We start from the raw sequence: 5,725 nt of genomic DNA, 5'->3' as shown, positions 1-5,725 counted from the left end.
GATGTACCAAATCACGCTAGAGAGGAAAGAGAGACCTGGAGGTGAGCCTGTCATATCAGGGGGCTAGTAACCCACACAGAGGCGCGAAGTCCTGTAAACAGCCCCTTACACCCCATGCATCTCACATACCAGTTTCCACTGCTCTGGAGCATGAAGCCCCTGCATTGGGAGCTTCATAAAAATAAATTCACTTAAACTTACCCATTAAGCCTTTCTCACTGTTAAAAGATGGCCCATAAGGGGATCATGCTGATACGGCTTTTCCTCAAGGCACTTGTCCAATGCGGTTCCAAGCAGGTGGTGTTTTCCTAGGCTCACTCCTTTGTTTGGAAAATGTGGTGAGGACTTTGCTGAAAGCAGTCAATCACCCAGGAAGTGCAGACAAGCCCATTCTTACCAAGTTACTCCTAAGTACACTGACCTCATTATTTGCCCATCAGATGAGCAGGTATTTATTTAATGTGTCTCTTTGTGTAGGGATAGTCATTTGGTCTGTGTGCCTGTCATCTCTCTGTCTACATTACTGCTGTGTGTTTCTTAAAAGGGGGTTGTGGCTTAAGGGTGGTGACAGTACTGTACCACATAAAACGGTGCTGGGGAAGGGCATGAGGATGAAGGTGACAGAAGGTGCAGGGAGCCCTGGCTAGGAAGCTCAGTTAGAGCATCATTCAGATATGCCAAGGTTGTGGGTTTGATCCCTGGTCGGGGCACATACAAGAATTAACCAATGAATGCAAAAATAAGTGGAACAACAAACAGATATTGCTCGCTTGCTCTCTCAAATCAATCATTTAAAAAATGACAGTGCAGGGGAAAATCTGTGGGTCTAACCTAACCAGGCCCATTTAAAGCAAATCCTGAGAGGCAGCAGGCTGGATGCACCAGTAGCCCCCACCATTCACATTGCACATCACAATTACCCAGAGCGTTCCCTTCTGTGACCTCACTTCGCCCTTGCAATGGCCCTGTTAGGTAGGCATTATTATCCCACCTTACGAATGAGAAGAGCCGGGACTTAGAGTGTGATGAGGGTCTTAGTCACATGAGAACTTACTTGCAAAATCACTTATTCCCAATGGAGCTCGGTTGCAGAGCCAGCTCTAAATCAAGTATGAAGTTGGCAAAGTTGTCCAATCAGTGCCTGTCTTCCCCTTCAGCCCACCTTCTAACAGGGCCACATTTCCATGAAACCAGCCTACCTCAGGGGAGGGCACTGAGAAGCCACAGTGCTTCTCCAACAGTGGCACTTGGCAAGAGCAACAAATGAGTAGAGGAGAGGATGTGGGACCCTCCTCGGATCTTTCAAATCACAGCACACAGGCCACACCCCTGCAATGCACGCTAGAGAGGCTGGCCCTTCTGCACACAGGGAACAAGGGTTTGGAAAGAGCCCCAATGGGAAATCAAGATGCACAGTGAGGTTTCCCTCTAGGCTCCCTCTTGGGCACCTCCCATGACACCTTGCTTCTCCCCGCTGTATTGTTGAGCATAAAGGGGGCTGAGCCTGAGGCAGATGCCTGCCCTCCTGTTCCTAGTGACACCCCTGTCCCACCTTCTCTGAATCTGCTCTCCCAGACCTCCCTCGCTGACATGATTTACTGCCCTCATTAAAGAGGATGCTTAGCCATATTCAAAGAATTTCATACCTTTCCACAAGGAAATCCCCTGAGGAAGGTGACATGGTGTCTAAAAGAAGAAACGGGAATGAAAGCGATTCGCCCAAACCATGCAGTTTCTCCTTCCCCTCCCAGGCCTTCTCTAACTTGACTTTGAGCCGGGCCAAGACCCAAAGGCATTTCTTTTTAACTTAATTATTTCCAAGGAGCTATAGCTAGAAATCAGGCACACACATGTCTGCCCTACACCCCTGTGGGAACAGCTGGGCTCCGGGAGTCAGAGAGCTGATGGGTGACAGCAACTCTTCCCCACAAACACACAGACTCTTTCAGATGGTGAGGGGGTCTCCCGGGTGGAGCACACCTTGTGGGGCAGAAGCAGACTGTCCGCGTCACCTGCCGGTTCGGTCAGGAGACTGTACTGTGGAGGAAGAGGAGGGAGGCTGGCGCCTTGGCGGTCCCACAAGGGTTGGTTGTTGGATGGAGCCCCTCCCTCCCTCCCAGGAGTTAGGCATTTTGATACCAGATTGTTTCCCTCTCCAGCCCGGAAACAGGGCCTTTTTCAGCAGCTTCTGGGGGGGGGGGGGGGGGGCAGGGCAGCCCACTGTGCACTTGCTTCCAGAACTGCTTTGTCACAGGCTCTGCTGGTTATTCAGAAACTGCCAAACATTGGCTTCTTGGACTAGAATGTTGTTTCTTGCTGATTAAAAAGTGGATGATACAGATGCATTTATCTCTCTCCCACCCACCCACTCTTTTTATTTTTTCTGAATCTAAACATTCCAGTCTCTTGTTTGATAGGCAGAAAAAAAGGGTTCTGGATTATCATGGTGTCTCTTCCAGATTTTCATAACTGTGTGTGTGTGTGTGTGTGTGTGTGTGTGTGTGTGTTCGGGAGTGGGGAGGGGGTGTTCTTGTCTTACTTTTTGCCCATTTGAAAAGTAAGGCTACTCATAGATTTTACTCCAGGGCATATTTCTGAGGGTGTGTGATAATATAAGTGAAAGTGCTGAACTCTTCAAGAGGTAGAAGCTTTCATTCATTTGTACATAATATTTGTGGAGTCTAGAGCTCAGTGAGAGGTCTTTGAGTGATAGAAGGCTGCAACTTTAATAAGTAATTCAGCAGAGGTCTGATGCTTTCCTTGGGCAAAACTCCCTGGGAAGAGGCAGTGGCCATGGATCAGCTCTTGGATTTGTAAGCACATGAGGTGGGAGGATGTTCAAAGCCTCGGACTTGCTGAGTCTCCCAGGACAGGCACAGGAGGAAGTGGTCAAGAGCAGCCACCCGCCCGGGTGCCAAAGGATCCTGGTCTGGGTGGTCTGGGTGCCATTCCTGTTTGCGAGCTGGAAAGGAATGCTCCAGGCTGAGATGCTACAAGGTTGTGCTTAATTCCAGTCTCCCCTCCCAAACCACGCGCCCTCCTCCACCCTTTCAGGAAGCCTTACCCAGTAAACATTTGCAAACACTAAAGGTAAAGTTGAAACTTTGTATGTTCTTAATCCCTGAGGAGAGCTTCATGGGTAGTTGAGAATCTTAAAAAGAGCACGAATGCCTTTTGCTGAACAGAGCGACTTTCTCAGAGCAGCAGAAAGGGAGAGGCCATTACTAAATCGGTTCTCCCCACAGCCCATGGGCATCCTCAGGGAACACAGGGCTGGCCCAGCACGCACAGCTATAAACACACTCCAGGCGCTCCTGGCGCAAAAACCCAAATCCACACCCTCCTGCTCTGAGCCACTCCTTAGTTTCTACTTTCTTTGTTCTTCCTTTCTCAGCCAGAATTCTTAAAAGAATAGTGCACACTCGCTGTCTTCACTAACACAACGCACACTCTTGAGCCCCTTATGCTCTGGCTTTCACTCCAACTGGGCCCTGAATGCTCTTCCTCAGGCTACTGGCCACCTCTTAGTTGCCCAGTCCAATGGCTGTTCAGTTCGGCCTCTCCTCCCAGAGCTTCTGTAACACTGCACCCTTTCACTCTTCTGAATCTTTAGCTGTGGTTCTTCCTTATTGGCTTCCTCTGTCCCTTAAAAATTGGCTTTCCCCATGGTTCTGGTCTTGATCTTCTTTGTGTTCTGCATGCTTCATATTTTTAGTGAGCATTTGTCATTCTTTATGTCTGACCAGCCCCTCTGAACTGCCTTATTCTGCCTGAGAATTCTCCACTTTATTTTTTTTTTTTAAATATATTTTTTTTATTGGTTTTTTTTTTTACAGAGAGGGAGGGATAGGGATAGAGAGTCAGAAACATCGATGAGAAAGAAACATCAATCACTGGGTATGTGCCCGCAACCAAGGTACATGCCCTTGACCAGAATCGAACCCGGGACCCTTGAGTCTGCAGGCCGACGCTCTATCCACTGAGCCAAACCGGTTAGGGCGAGAATTCTCCACTTTAAGAGTTTAGGTGGGAAGCAGAGATAGTCTAGATCAGTGATGGCGAACCTTTTGAGCTCGGCGTGTCAGCATTTTGAAAAACCCTAACTTAACTCTGATGCCGTGTCACATATAGAAATTTTTTGATATTTGCAACCATAGTAAAACAAAGATTTATATTTTTGATATTTATTTTATATATTTAAATGCCATTAACAAAGAAAACTCAACCTCTGACATGCGTGTCATAGGTTCGCCATCGCTGGTCTAGATACTCACATGCCCAGCTTCCCTTGCAGCTAGGGTGCAGGTAAGTGACACAGACTCTGACAAATAAATGCACCTGTAACCCAACTTTGAGTGGGGAGCCATGCTCAAAAAGGCATGCACCGGAGGGCTCCATTCTGGGGAGGACAGATGCTGCTATGTCCAGGTTCTAGAAGTAGTGTCCAGTATTCAGTGTTTCAAGCTATGATGTTTGCACCTAGCATTCCTGTGGTCAGTGTGGGGGCCATCCTTTGCTTTCCACAAAGATCCTTCTCTTGAGCCACAGCATTGCATCATCACATTTGTAGGTTTTTGCTGCCATCTTCACACCATGTCATTCACTGAATGTCCTAAACGTCTCTTGATTTTGTGTCCTCTCGTGTGTCAGCACCACTATATTAGCTCAGAATCTCATTACCTCTCATCTGCAGTATTGATACAGCTTCAAATGAGTTTCCCCACTTCTTGCTTCATCCTTTGCAATCTAATTTGCACTGCAACTAGAGTTATCTTTCCCAAATGTAAATTTGACTCTGTTGCTCCCGCACTTAAAATCTTCCAGTAGCTCCCCATTGCTTTCAGGATAAAACCTGAACCTTCTAACATGACACTCGGGTACCGTTTCCCACCATTGTCCCACATACACCATGCTCCAGCCATATCTGACTGGTTGTGTTTCCTATATACACACTGATTTATACCTCTAGGCCTTTGCTTGCAATTATTTTGGAGATCTCTGCCTAGTCCAGGTTCACTCACCCACAAGCAGTAGTGACTTATTAAGTATCTCTAGTAATGACTGAGAGCCGAGCCTAGTGGCTCACTGAAAGGCCCTCACCTTTAGAAACTAGAAATGCCTGCTTTGCTGAGTCCTGTGTCCCGAGTCCCCAGAATAAACAGGACCTTAGGTGCCTCCTTTCCTTCCTCCCTTCCTAATTCATTCATTTATTTCTTCAGCACATATTTGTTGAACGCCAACTAAATGTCAGGTACTGAGCTGGGTATTAGTATTGAGCAGTAGAGCGATAGCATTGCCCATCTTCATGGGGTGCAGAGCCAGCTGAACTCCCACTGCTTGAGGCTAGCCTGCTCGCCTGGGCTTCTGCACTGTCTGCTGAATTCCTCCCCAGTTCCAGCTTTCTCCTCTCCTACTGGCCAGCTCCCTTCTTCTTTACTGTCAGAGGGTTGCATCCTAATTACCATGTTCTTTCCTCTACCTTTCTTGATTTCCTTGATCCTCAACTCTGTCATCCACCCATCCCCAAGAACTGCAAACCTTCGACAGTGTGCCTCACTCCATCCCTTGAGTCAGTTGCCTTGATTACTCAAGTCCAGGACTGGACTTGAGTTGGCCACACTCATGATGTTTGACTTCTTCATCCTACTTCGTCTGGTAGATGAAATAGCTTCTATGACACATTCTCTCTAGACCTGCCATCATACCCTCTTCGTGTTATCCTCCT

This window comes from Myotis lucifugus, unplaced genomic scaffold, assembly GCF_000147115.1.
Source record: "Myotis lucifugus unplaced genomic scaffold, Myoluc2.0 scaffold_220, whole genome shotgun sequence".
In the NCBI taxonomy this organism is placed as follows: domain Eukaryota; kingdom Metazoa; phylum Chordata; class Mammalia; order Chiroptera; family Vespertilionidae; genus Myotis; species Myotis lucifugus.
This window is presented reverse-complemented; position numbering follows the sequence as displayed.